Source organism: Excalfactoria chinensis, chromosome 5 (assembly GCF_039878825.1).
Source record: "Excalfactoria chinensis isolate bCotChi1 chromosome 5, bCotChi1.hap2, whole genome shotgun sequence".
Taxonomy (NCBI): Eukaryota; Metazoa; Chordata; class Aves; order Galliformes; family Phasianidae; genus Excalfactoria; species Excalfactoria chinensis.
Window position 1 is genome coordinate 6,484,790 of NC_092829.1, and position 15,467 is coordinate 6,500,256.

Genomic DNA, 15,467 nt, shown 5'->3' on the forward strand with positions numbered 1-15,467 from the left:
TGTCTGACAGTTTGCTGCCATCACCAGCAGGTTTCTTCTTTGCCTTCTCAGGACCTCCTAATCCCTCCCTGTTCCTTATGCTGAAGCTCACCCAACCCAATGTAAGTTACTTGAGTTTGGGAACTGCACAGAAAGATATCCTAGCAAAAGGCGAGGAAAAAAGACAGGGAGAGTTTCTCCTTTTTCTCATCTTACTGCTAGACTAGTAATATAAATCTGCTCTGGAGAGGTCAGACAAAGAAAGAGAGCTGCAAAAGCGAGCAAGAGTGGAGGAGGAAAGATTGCTCCTTTGGCTGACTACAAACTGCTAAACCAGATCAGTTCCCTTCTTTCTACAAGAACTTCTAGCTACAGCTCTCACGCCAACTGGTTAAAATTCCAGGATAAAATTAGATTCAAGCCAGGCCACACTTCCTACATGAACCCCCCCCATCCCAAGCTGTCAAGCAGTCAGCCACCTGCCCAAACACATTAAGAACTATCACGTGTCCCAGTTTCTTTAGGTCTCCCTTGCCACATCTGATCTAGCAAGAGAGCAGCACAATGGGAAACAGAAGCCAGCATGAAGTGTCAGAAAAACATTAGGGTATGTTCTATAGCCTGGAAGGTCCTTTTGTTACCTTGTGCTAATGGGTTGTTCTCCCACAGCGCACTCCTACCGTAGTGACAGTTTCATCTGACACCAGCTTTCTTCCACTTTGTGACATCAAGCCTGCTGGAGTTCAAAATACATTTGGACAGCACTCTCAGAAACATGGTTTGATTTTTGGGTGGTCTATGTGGAACCAGGAGTTGGAACAGTTATCCTTGTGGGACCCTACCAATTTGGGATATTCTGTCATTCTGCTGTGGACTACCTATGTTGCTGCTAATGATCACAGTAGAGCTAGGGTTTGAATAGGCTGGACTGAAATTATTGCAGAAGTCAGCCTTGCAACTTCTCTTCACCTCCCAGCTTGGAGTTCTTGCTATATTCTTTTAAGGCTGAGAAAGACATAGGAAGAGAAATGTTTAAACAACAGAAATAAAAACTAAAATAATACTCTTTTCTTCCTCCTTGTTTCATGAAAGACATGCAAAGAGAAAGAAAAGAAAGATTTCAGAGCAGCTTCAGTCACATGGAGAGGAGCACTGGGACATATCCTTATATGCCTTGCAGTGCAACAGGGTGCTGCTAAGCAATGCAAGAGCCGACTCTGTTCTGTACTTAGTAGTGCTGAACTCATCCTTGATCTGGCCTACTGCATGATCTAGAGAACCTATGGCTCAGGCTCACCCCAGCCCAACAACCTGTAACCTCTGAGATCAAAACTGGTTTTTTTTGACATGTATAATTGATCAATCTATCTAGCTCAGAAAACCTACCCAACCTCAAAGAATTCGGCAAGGTTTACAAGGCAGAATAGAGCACCAGGAGGAGGAATGATCCAAGTCCAGTTTACCAGAATTTTCACAGATGTGGACTTTCTCTTCATGGACTTTCTCTTCACTTTCTGTTTATAATTCAAGAATCGCTCTGCGAGACTAAGTAAATCCTACAGGTAGCAACGTACTCTTCCAAGCACAACAGATAATGAAACTAATTCTTGTAAATCCTCAAGGTTCCTTGAAAAAATATCTTGCTCATATCTGCTCTTAAACCAATACGAGCAAAAGCTATAGATTAAATCCTCTTTAAATTGCATTAGTGCAAAACTATCAAGCAAAAGATTCAGACATAGCACCGGCAGTGTAAGTGCTGATACCTTCTGTTAGATTTTCCCTAACACTCCAAAGTTAGTTTAGGGAAAATCCTCTGCAAAAGAAGGCACAGAAATTGTTCTTTTCACCTGTTACCTTGTTAAATAAAAGGTAATATGGAAAAGGAAAGGAGTGGAGCCTGATTTGTTTGAATTGTTGGAAAACAAACCTTCAAGAACAAAAGAAGAAAAAGAGCCATAGTCCCAAAGAAGGTCTGGCTATCCAGGTCAGGGAATTAGCAAGGATAGTCATCTGGATGACTGGCTGCAGCTTCACACTTACTCTATTGAACTCTGCCCTATCTGTTGCCTGGCTGCTCAAAGCTGAATGGATTGAACTTAGATTTCCTACCGAGTAGACAATAACAATGGGGAAAGAGAATAGCAGCAAATAATCCTCTGGACTGTTCCAGCTTTACAAGTTTGCCCTGTGCTACATAATACACTAGAAGAATAAAATCCAGTCTTTAAAGTAATTTCCCTTAACTTTATTATCCTTTTTTTTCCAGAAGATGTCTGTTTCCTTTGCTGCTTAGCATGTTAACTTGATGAGGCCAGACAGTCAGCCCAAGCACCTCTTTCAGTACTCCTACATTCATTCCCAATCACGATTCAAAAAGAGAACTATGTGGCTCAGTACAGCATTAGGAAGTTAAATACAGAATATAAACTGCACCTAAGTGAATTCTGTACCAGCAAGCTCAGGTCAAGGAATTCCTAACTTTCACACATTTTCTGTTTTTAAGTGCTCATTAACCAAATTTGTTCTAAGAATTTAAGGTCAATCTCTGCTCTAAGTCCACGTTTTATACTATCTGGGGTCTGTAGCCCTTTCTCTTTAACAGAAACTTACTGTTGACTTACAGAATATACATAAAACTCTGATCAGAGTAGCAAATCAAATCAGTTCTTTTTTACTCTTCCTGAAAGATTCTCCACAAAAAGCTCCAAGCAGTTTTTGTTTTTCTCTCAAACTCAAGCTAGAAACACTTCTCTTTTCACTTTCCTCTTTCCTTCCTTACTTTTAAACACAATCAACCACAAGCAGATCAAAACCTGCCAGCTTGTACTTGCATTCCAAGTGGTCTCAGAAGTATCTTCCCATGTTTCAATTATTGTTAAACAAAAGGGCATATCATTGTTCCCACTTCCAACCAGAATGGAAAGCAACCGGCATACCCATCAGTCTCAAGGAGATTTTTACCTAGTCTTTAAGGATGTGAAAAGCAATAACCAACAATGGTAAGTTTTCAAAGGGCAGCTTCCATCTAAAAGTCCAATAATACAGAGTGTACTTGAAAGGATCAGGGCCTGGACATGTAAAATCAGCACCCAAAATTGAGAGAAAGTTTTGACATTTTAACCTTAATCTTATTCTGTCAGTTTCCTCATCTAGTAGATGAAGGATGGAGCTCTGAGAGATCCTCACATGAAACAAGGAGGCAGAGAGAAAGATAAGAAAGGACACTCACAAAATCCACATGATTGTGAACGCTGGCAACAGCAGAGACAGCATTTACTTCTGTTGCACTTGTTCTGAAAGCAATAAAGACAAGGTTGGAGAACAGCAACACTGGCTGTAGCTGAGTACAAACAGCATTGCTACTCCTCTCCCAGAGCTATTTCATCTTGAAGAGACAAAAAATATCATAAACATTGGACACATTTAAGAAATTAATTTTCAGTTTCATCAGTTTCTGCCTGGGCAGCATTATGAGGAAATATAATGATACTGGTGTTAGGAATTATGAAGGAAAAGAACGTAAGACCATTTCTGAGCAAGGTCAACATAAAATAACAATAACATAACTTAATTATTCTATCCAAGTATTCCATGCAGAGAAAAACTTGACAACATGCAGAATAAAGGCAGTGGGTTGGTTTATGTCTTTTCAGAGGTTTAGAGAAAATGTCAGTAGTGTATCTATACAAAGACAATCGAATATATACATATAAAAATACATCCACATATATGTGTATATATATATATATATAAATACATCCAAACTAAGGCTAACAAAAATTTCCAGGATAGCAATACCAGGGTCAGCTGCCTGAGGGTGGAAGAAAAACGCCATGAACTGGTTAGGGGGATAAACGCAGGGATAAAAGGCAAATGTATTAATTGGGTTGGCTCTTCCCTTCCTCACATGGGGTGTCCATGTGAGATGAAATCAAAGGAAAAAAATCTTCTTTACAAGCAGCAAACAGGGATCTGCATTTCATGATCTTGCATCTCACTTTCTCAACATATCTCTGAAAGGATGACACTGGAGGGACATCACTGAACGAAGCTGAACTAAGATCAATATTTAGAATTTAAACTTGAGTGCATTATTCCTGGAACTATGAGAAGTGCCTAGGCTCAAAATGGCTAAAAACAGTTACTAGGAGCTGTGAAGTTTTAGCAGTGACAGCATTTAGGACAACCGAAGAAGACTCAGAGAAGGGAAAGGCCAGAAGGGAACTATATTTCATGTTACAGAAGAGCAGCTGCAGCTGTCTGGATGAGTGGAAATCACCCATTTGCTTCGAGTTCAAATAAAATCTAGACATGAAATTAGAACGAGTCCTGCTGTACCATTCTGATTCCTACTCAAAGAAAACACTGTATTTGGCAGAAGATCATCGTGTTTAGCCAGTTTCAGAGATGCAAATACAACCTTGCCTTATTCTGCCTCTGTTTCTTTGCTATGCTCACTACTGAAACTTCATCAGGTACAAGAACCAGGAGTCTGTTATTAGGCACTTGCTGAAATGCAGTTGTTACTGGATAATAAACCAGTCATTAATCCATACAAGAATCCACACTGGAGCTACCATGCCTCACAGAGACTAGCAGGCTCAGGCAGCAGCTCTTCCCACTGAATGCTTTGGAAGATATGAACCTATCTTGGTATCCACACCTCAAGGCTGATGACTATTGGAGGAACTGACTGAATACTGCTGGTTAATCCACTCTCCTCCAAATGTTAAACTAGTTTTTTTTTTAAGTGTGTTCAGCGCTGAAATAAGAGCCTGTAATTTTGAAGCAGGTAGATTTCTATACGACATATTTGTGACATTCAAATTATTCCTGCCAATGCCTTTTGCAGTCTTGGAAGAAAGAAAAGGCCAGCACAATGAAGAATGCTTTTGTGTAATTTACATTGTTAGTTTCTGGTTGATATTTAAACTATTTCTTGCACATGCACTGTATATTCTGCCTCACTGACCAGCAAATTGCATTCAGAATCTAATTTATTAAATGGTTTCTCCTGTCAGGAGAATGTTCTCACTGTAATAGTGATATTTTATCCTGTCAAGAAAATGATTACGCTAAAACATCTTAGTAAATACCATAAAGTACCCAATAACATCAAAAATTGAAGATGTACAAAGGCTATCCAATTACTCAGGAAACTTCTAAATTTTCAGGTAACAGAACTCATTTTCTTCTTGAATGAGTAATCAAGGAAATATCATCTTCTTTTATACTGATCATGGTATAAGGTACAGCCTAAGGACAGGAGCATAAAATGGTCTATTACATTTTCTTTATTAGTATTAGAAAATCATTTTCAAAATTATTTCTGTTTTTTCTTTTTCTTTTTTCTTATTTTTCTTTTTTTTCTTTTTTTCTTTTTTTTTCCGGGAAAGGAACCTCCTTTCTAGATTTTTTTATGCTCTGTCTCCAAATTCGTAGCTGTATGGAACTGTCTCCGGGTGGAAGACTCAGTATCTGTGAGAAGTTCTGCCCTTGCTGAAGTCACTGTACGTCCTACAATTACATTCAACAGGGCCAGGAACTCTACTGCTGTATGGGATAAATACAGGCAAATTATTATTCAACACCAAGAATCATCACAAGAGTTCATTGATGAGTGTGTCAAAAAGGCCAAAGCAGAGTGAGCACAAAAACCATAGCCAGGACACAATCATCTAAATGTCCTGAAGCTTGTTAGCTAAGCTCGCTAAGATTTTATATCACCATAAGAAGTTTAGGTTTGAAGGTTTCTTGTTGACTAATTCTGTTCCCAATTCATGGAAACTAAAATAATCTCTGCATTGCTAGAGGTGTGCTAGGAGCAGTCTTAGCATTGCCAGCTATCTTGGTCCTAGCTGCACCCTCTTGCCAAGGTCCACTCATGTCACAGGGTGAGGATCTCCAGTGTGGAGCACCATAGTGCCAAACTCCACTCTCATTAATAAAACAACCTTGATTAAACATGGGATAGACTACTGATATTTACGAGCGTTGCTCCACAAGTAATGCCTGCTATTTTATTATGTTGACCAGATGCAGATGTTGGTGGCATGGTAGTAAAGGTTGAACCTTCCTGGCAATATTCCATCACATTTTGTTGCTGTGTGACAGATGGCAGCAGAGGGCCATTCTAACAAAATGGAGCGTGACACAGAAGTGTGAATGAAGCAAAGGTGAGTTACTGAATTCCTCCATACAGAAAACACTCTGTCCACTGAAATTCATTGACACTTGATGATCATTTATGGAGACCAAACAGTGGACATGAATACAGCGAGGAGGGTGACGTGTTTCAGCAGTTGTGACAGATTCAGTGGATCATCTCTACTAGTGCAGATTATTACTAGTGCAGCCTGCAGGCTCTTGTTCATCACTGGCAAAAACACATAGCTAATGGTGGCAGCTATGTTAAAAAAGAATGCTTTGTAGCTGAGAATTGACTCTATCCAATGGTGTCATTGTGTTCTTTGTATCTGCACATTGAAACAGGTAGGAGGCATTATTTCTGGAGCAACCTACACAGAATCAGAAACATGCCAGCTTAAACAAAATATTTCCCCACAGAAGTAAAAATTCCTATCTTTGGGGCAATGCGCTGTTTTATCACAACACAGCATGCAGTAAGTCTGAAGTTGCCTATTATTTCCCAAGTTGCATTTTTGGGATGAAAAAAAGACACCCACTTGGCTAACAGATCTAATTCTCTCCTGACTACTGCTTGTATTTCTTTTGATTTTGATTTAGTTCCTTCAAATTTTGTGCCAGTTTAGGTTACTAGGACTATTTAGAATCTCATAATTGGAAAGTATTTACATTTAAATATCGCTCTACAATATGAGATTATTAATCTGCACGAATGTTTTTTTAAATGACTTTCTAAACTGTGAGAGTTTGCTTGCTGCCTATAAGCAATCATAAATGATTCCGTATAGTTTTTAATCCATAGATTTCTGTGAAGCAAAGCCCAAGGCATGTTCTGTAATAAAATTCCAGTGGATAAAATTATAGTCATGAATAATAAGTGAGAACCTACCCAAAGTCTAGCACTTCCAGGCTTTCATTTCTTCTTCTAGTAATAAACTTGAAGTTCTTTGGTACATTTACAACTACAGTAACTGACTAATTTTCATCCAACAGGTCATGTTCTCAGAAGTATTATGAAGAGCAGTGATATAGAGATACTGAACATTTTATTTCTTATTATGAGAGATAAAACTTTGCTGCTGAACACTAGGAAACAACTTTTTATCTCCTGCATTCATCATTACCCAACAGCACCTGAAGCTGCAGATAGATGAGGAAGGACAACACAAAAAACATTCAGCCTAGATGTTTGCCAAAGCTTTTGTTTTTTTGGATGACAACTGGTCATCACTTCATTTTCTACCTATTGTCCAAATAGAATGGAGTGGAAGTCTTGAAAGTGTGCAGATCAACAGGTAAGAGAAGGAGGTGTGTTATTTTCTGAATACTGTTTGCCTTTTATCACCCAGCCTTCAAAATGAAGGATTACAGCACCAGATGAACCCAGTTTCGGGACTAAATGCAATAAGAAAGGGAGTAAAAAGAGTGTATTTCCAAATAAATCTATGAATCATGTCTACAAGATGAGCACTGTATTAACAGTCCCTCAAACTGCCTTTTCACACTTTGTACTTCAAGTGGATTAAAGAAAATAAATATTCCATGTTCATAATATGCTTTGATTTGGATATTTTAAAATTTGTCATAAATGGAAAGGACACAATCATTAATGAATACGTTACATTAAGATAACATTAGGTTACTGGACTAAAGTCTACCAAGAAGTGCTACAAGTCCAAAGGTTATATACATTCATTAGTAAAATCATGAAAAAAAATATAGAAGTAGCTCTTCACCAGTTTCAGAAAGCCTACAAGCACATGTGCTCTCACTGTGATTAGTGCTCCCTGTATTGCCCTGGATCAAAACAATCAAATCATGCTACACAAGAACCAACAAATACTTCTTCCAGTATGACTTTCATCATCCGCCATTGCAGACATTCAAAGCATATATTCTCGAGGCATCACAAATGACTGATTTGATCCAAATGTTTGAAACAGAGATCACATAACTGAAGCCAGACTGGAGTCTACTTAAAATGTGTCTTTAAGATGGCAGAGGAAGAGAATTGTGGGACTTCAGCAAGACAATTGCTAAATGAAGGACAGTGCCAGCAAGTTAATGGAATGCAATTAGGATTTCAAGTTCCTGAAATTAATTCCTCTCTTTGTGGCTTATTCATTCCGCATCAGCTTTAAACAGTGAGAACCTATGGGACAAAAATTAACTACTGTGAGTGATTTTAAGAGATCCTCTTTCTAGCTTAGATACTCTTCTTCTGGAATAGTACTTTTTCTTCCACTATAAGGTGCTCAGACTCAACATCTCTAGGACCCAATCTCACTGATTACCTAACAATCCTAAAGAAAGCTCATAAAATTTCAGGACAGACTGATGTGGACAGTAACATCATTACAGGTGATTATCTACAGTTTGAGGAATCTCTCAAATAATAGATCCGGGCAGGCAGGCAAAAGGAAAAGTTTAGAAAAAAAGGTGGCACAACTTCCTGATTTACTGGGTTCTGAGATCCCTTCTCTGTGTTTTCTCCCATATAACATTTCATCAGATATGATCCACAACTACACATATTCTTATCATATATTTTCTCCAGATTCACTTTCTATGTTGTTCTTAGAATATATCTCCAACACTCCCAACCTGTAGCAAAAAGGATAAAGGTTAGAAAGATGGCACACAACAAACAGCTTAGTGTTACTATAGAAAAACCCTAATATTGAAAGTGGGCAGAACAATGAGGAAAAAGAAAGAGATGTTCTAATAATCCTACTTACATCTTCCTTCAACAGTTGGTCAGTCTTAGTGTGAGCAGGCTCCTCAGGAAATGAACCTGTCTTTACCTTACAACTTCCATGATATTTTGAACACCTGCAGATTTTGATCTAAAGAAACTGAGAAGTAATAGGAAAGAGAGCTACTCTGTGTATTGCAGCGAAGAGCAAAGCCAGACACAGAACCCGTCTTGAAAGTAGTGTCCGGACCATTCCACTTCTTGGTTTAGTGAACATATTTCCTGATATTTAGAAAAGCTCTGATGTTCAAAAGGCTAAAAAACACCTTTTTGATTGTTTACAGTTAGACCTCAAAAATCATTCTTTGTCCATTTTTTAAAACTCTGGATAAACCGACTCCTAGTTGTTTTTTTGAAAGGAACAATACACTTCCCATGTGATTCCTCTCTATCAAACAGTAATTTTCTTCTCAAATGTACCGTACGTCTTTGTGCCAAAAAATAATCATTCTTTCACATTGCTGAAGAAGTCTCTCAAAAACTCCTTAAGCATCAATCTATGAGCAAAGAGTCAACTTCTATTAGCTAGAGTATCCAAAAAACTGTTTAATAAGCTTTTTAAGATTCTCTTAAGAGACCTTAATGATTTGCTTTAATGACAGTAGGCAGACAAAAAAGTACCTAGCTCTCTTTTTTACTTCATCTTGCTATTTCTTCAAGTGTTCTTTTAGCTGAGTGCAGCTCATTAGTCACTGCTTCCAACATACACTTTGTCCTTCTCTATTTCACAGTCCGCATATATTTGTTCTGTTCTCAAACTGACCACCTTTCCAGATAGTTCTTTTCTTTTTGTTTTCAGACCTCTACAAGCCTTCCAAAAATACTTGAGGATCTTCTATGAAGGAAGTTTCACTAGAGAAAGGATTCATATATTCTACACAACTTTCCCCTTTTGTTTCTCTCAGCAGCACAGGGCGAAAGGGCAGTTCAGATTTGCCCAAATTCTAACATGAAATAGATATTAGAAACAGACTTTTATCGAAAAACACACACATCCATATTTTGCTGACGCACTTAAAATCCTCCTGTTGGATGAAATTTATATTGCAGAATTAACTGAAAAGCACTGTACCCAGTGCTAAAATGGAAGATACAACATTCTACATATGAAGACTCCCAACAAATCCTAAAGGAAATGGCAATTTGAATTACAGAGATCCATGCCAAACCATTCTATGATCCTATGCTTGCATATTGCTGGATCTTTCATTACACAGACTTATAGTGTCATTTTTGGCTGGTGTTATATCAGTCATTCCAGCAGCTGTTGCTCAGGAGTGCAGCCAGCCAAAGCAGGCTCTGCTAGTTTCAGTCTTGTCCTTGGAGGAAATGGAGTTTTAGTTCCATGTTTCTTTTTCCCCCCTCTTTTGCGGAAGTTTGTAGAATTAGACCTTGGGAAATATTTTGGATGTCTCTAGGAAAATATTATTGTTATTTCAGTATTCTGCATGGTCAGTATAGCCTCAAAGCTCTCAACAGTACAAAATCACATCAAGGCATTATTTCTTGGGCTATGAAAATGGTCACAGTAGAGTAATACCAAGTTCACTCAGAAAAAAACTGCAATCATTTTTCCTGCTTATTCCACAGTGTACATTGCTTTTATTTTCTAAGACAAAGGCCACAACTGTTGTCTTTTCTGCTAAATGTTTTCATGGCAGCTAAATTCAGCAGTATTCTCATAGGAAGACACTCCCTTTCCTTACAAGCTGTACATCTCCAAAAGGGATAAAAAAACCCTTTTATATTTCGTTACCTTTTGACTATTTGTTTCACAAGGTGAAAAAAAGAACATTCTGCTTGTGCCTGAGGCAAGGAGAGCATCTGTACCTTGTGCTCTTTATGGCAGAATTAGCTTCAGGTCCCTCCAGCATCATCCAATATTCTCATAACTTAGTAGTCAGGAAATACCTGGGTGCTAAAGCTCAGCAACAAGAGAAAGTGACCTGCTGTTGAACTCGAGAACAGCAAGTACTGTCCCTTAGCACAGTAGCAGTTTGAGGTATCATAAATTAATGCAATTTTTCTTACAACAGTGTAAAAAGAACATCTTGTTTTCCTTCTCTGCTAAATAACATAGGTCTTCACAGTGACACTAGCCAAATGATAGTTGTCAGAAGAGGTAAATAAGAGTTCCCTACCTTTACTTGGTGTCACTGGTTGTTTGATGAAGCCAGCTGCTGCTGCGTCTTCCCATTACCGTATTTCTTACTGTAAAGTCACTTTATCTCACCTACTAATTTTAAATTTCCTGTCCTGCATAGTCAATGCTTTTTCAAGAGTACAACGTCCATCTTTTCCAGCCAATGTTCTTCCAAAGTATTGTGAACCATGTAGTTAAAAAAGATAGGTACCTGATGACAGTGCTACAGTTTGCTGTCCTACTTATGGCTCAAGTCAGGGAATGAAAACAATATTGAAATATATATAGTGCAATAAGAGAATTCTAGTCTCATTCAACAGCAAACACCTTTCGTTATTTACACAAACCTTTAGTGTACCCGTGGATATACCAAGTGAATGGCAAGTCAACAAAGGAATTATTTTCCTTCTGAGATACCATTGATTCTGCTGACCTGGAGCAGCTGGGGAGGATGTTTCCTCTAGGAAAAATTCACCAACTGGAAATTGCTGCAGAAGAACATGTTAGTTACAGTGAGGAGCCCAAGTACGTAATGCTTCAAGGAGAGCATTCTGTCTCCGTAGAACCAATTCTTTCAGCTCAAAACAAACAAATACATAAACAAAAAACACCATGGATGCTCTGCCAGCATTACTCTATCGCTATTTTGGCTAGAGTTTACCTTCTTGGGCAGCAGTGGAGAGAGAAATACTGCTTCATACCGTTACATGGACAATAAGACCTGCTGTGGCAGCCCACAGCTGAGCCCACTGATGCACTTTAAGAACCAGGCTCAGGTAGGAGTTGTTAATAATTGTTGAGAGATGATTATGAGCATCTTTTTATTTCCATACTGCTGTGGATGTGTTTATTCTGCATCAGTACAAAGCTGGAGCACAAGATTTTAAATCCATCTGTTACTTTACCTGAACATAACTCACCTCTTACCTCATTATTAGCTAAGCCACTAGACTTCATAACCACACAGCAGGTAGGTTGCACACAATGTCTTTACCACTACTAATTCACCTGAAAGCCAATTGCATCCAGTGACCCAGAAACATGCTCCGTGCATGCTGAAGCTGCTGAGAAGGGCACAAAAGCTCCTTCATCATCTCCTATTAAATCAGTGCTCGTGGATTTGACCAGAGACGACAATAAAAACAAGTGATCCCCAAGAAAGAGGGGACAAAAGGTTATTTCCTCTGGTAGCACAGAGGAATGTAGGAATGAAAAGTGTAGCCATGGAAGTCATTGTGATGATTCCCCTCTCTGCAAATAAAGAGGGATTTGAATACTCTTACCTTTCTTAGCTGAAATCCTAGCCACTTGCCATTAACATCACATAGGAGGATAACCTGCCTCTGTCTTCTCAGCTTCTTCTCTAGGTTGTTTCCATTCTTCTTTTTCCCTCTCCATAGAGACATCCAGAATAAAATATTAATAAGCGCTCTTCAGAACAAGGCACTGGCTGCAAGTGGAATCTAGGGATAAGCAAATATCATGAAGGTTATAAATGCATGTATCTCTTGTATATTTCTTGACTTCTGAGAGGAAGAAAAGCTGGTTTAAGTTAGGAAAACTTTTCAAGGAGTAGTGACTTCTCTTTTTAACAAGCTGCAACATAGCCTACTTGTGGCTGTTAGTGCGAATATCTTTCCAGCTAGGTTTTAACAAGGACAATAAGAAGTCCTATATATTAGACACAAGACTACATGACAGTCCATAATAGTTCTTTTTTTTTTCATTGAAATAATTGAAAATGACTGTTAAGACACAGCTTCAATGTAGCATCAAGGGTTAAAATTGCATCTCCTCAGAGGAAAGTTGGTTACATGGTCCAAATACTGCTTCCACATCCATTACTACTAATGAGAAGCAATCCACTGATATTTCTATAGCATTACCCTTCTTAAATACATGTGATAGCAATCAATATCAAAAATTATGAGGTACGTGAGAGAGCATCCTTTTATACCATCTGTGCTGTCTCCTATGACTTAGCTTAATTCTATTGACTACTACCCAGTCATACTGTCTTTTCAACTGTCCTCTTGGTCAGAGGATACCTTTATTATTACTGATGATACATGATTCCAAAAGTGGGGAAGGTGGCAAGAGAGGTTGTGATTGGGTAAGGAATTCTGTACCATGAGGAGAATGTCTCCAGTGCCTCCAGTCATACCTCATGGTGTAACCTCCAGCACAGAATAAAACCCATAGGAAGAATCTCAAACTCCTGCTAAAAGAGATTTTCCAACCTTCCATCATCTACTGTGAAACAGCACTTAAATCTGCCTAGTGATACCGTGACACCATCCATCATGAAAAAATGTAAGTTTTACCCATTATAACTACTACTGGTGGTGCTCAAGGCAGAAAGCACAGGAAAAATCTGAATGATCCACATCTTGTAACTCCAGGAATTACATTACTTCAAGTCCCATTACCCTGCACATCCTTTAGCTGCTCTGCACACTTCCATAACATATGCTGAATGATGGATTAACTCTCTCCTAACTCCAGCCTGAAATACATAATGGGTGTGCTGGATCCAGGCAGGCTATCATGGTTCCCTTTCATTTAGAGCACCGTTTGTTATACAGTTATAGTCAAACTGCTAACAACCATAAAAGCTGTAGAACTGACGCTTGTGAAAAAGACATACAATTCTACTTCAGACACTTTTTCAATTCTGAATCTTTCACTTACTTCTCCCTACCGAGTGTATAAATACTGATATTTGACTGTGACTCTACAGTAGTTACAGAAGCAGCAATTTATTTCAGCTACTTGACATGAGCTTTCAAGGACTGAACGTGAGAGTACTACCAACAGTGATCTTTTTATGGTCTGTTCCTAACTCTGAGCTTGTTCCCTGTTAAGGCGTTTCTTTGGTTAACCAGCTGGTTTTGGAGAAGCCACGCCACAGAAACAAAATGATAGAAAAGGAAAAGCACCTGCAAAAGATAGGATCACTTCGTTGAGGCTGGACCACAATTCTACCTCTTTATGCTCCCTTTCTGTTTTTGTTTTTCTTCGGGAGATCCTTGTTCATACATGCTGGCCTCCTGTCACCTTTGCTTGATTTCCTGCACAAGTGCATGGACCATTTTAGATGATCTTTGAAACTCAGCCAGCTCTCCTGAGCCATTCTTGTAGCCAAGATCTTATCCCACTAGAGTCTGTGGAGCAGATCCTCACAACAGGCCAAAATCTCCTCCTCCAAAGAGTGGAGCTGTGATCCTGTTCTTTACCTTGTTCCTTCCTCTGAGGATGTTGAGCTCTACCATTTTATGGTCAATTTGGCACCACATCTGCAGCAAAATTACATCCCAATTATAGGTGGCAGCTATGAAATTCAGTGTCATTTAAAATAACTTCAACAGTGACTAAAACAAAGTGGTCTGAAAGAATCTGTTGACAAAACCAAGATGTTTAGTGCACCTTCAGTATTACAGTACTACTGAAATCCAGTACTCCCCAAATTTCCAAATATAAACAGCAAACTCTTAGACCACACTGTAAATGCAACTTCATCAGTTGTTTAGTTCTCTGTATAATCATTGCCCAAGTTCTATGTCAATCTAAAGAATTAATGTTTGGAATAAATTTTTTAAGCCTGCTCACGGCTATCTTGTCCTTTTGGTGCGAGGAGACACATCACAGTCGAAGCAGAAAAGCAGGGACACCTGATAAAACTTGGTTGTGTTGATCTCCCAGGTAGGAAGTAAGGACAGATTAGGAATGGTCTGCATTGTGAAGTAGTGTGTTCTTCTTGCTTCACTCTCCAGTTCTCTTATACTGAGGATTTTTTTCCCTGGATTTATATCATACAAAGCTTGCTTAAGTAGAACCCTCATATACCTACAAGCAGAGTAACAACTTCATTCCTGCAGCAGAACTTCTTGATGGAGCTTTTTGTATTTGCCACAGGATCTGCCTGGCAGTTAATGTAAGTAATAGTCTGTGAACCATTTCCTATATTCTTACATTGAAAAATCTCCCTGCATTAAAATGTTATGCTCTTCAGTACCATGCTGACAGCTTCCTTGCTCTCAGACACATATATTCATGTTTTTAATATGGAAAATGCTGAAATTGGAAAATTGAGGTAACTGTTTGGTGGCTACAAGGGTCTTCAACTACAACATTCTGTTCTAATCTACTTAGTTCACAGTTTTATTAAGCTATGTAGTATATAACACCATCCTTGAGAACTAGCAGGAGGGAAAAAGGAGCAAAATTTGATTTTACTTGATATACTAAAAGTACATTTGGTCTGTGATCAACAAAAGGTCAGGAACATTTTGTTATTGCAAGAAATTGCATCAATTACAATCTTTCCAATCTCTCTCTGCAAAAGTAACAAGCACACAAGTTACCTGCAGCCTCCAGGCTGAGTTCATTGTTTTATTGAGGCTTTTTCCATTCGGAATAAAAGAAAGAGGAGAAGAGAAG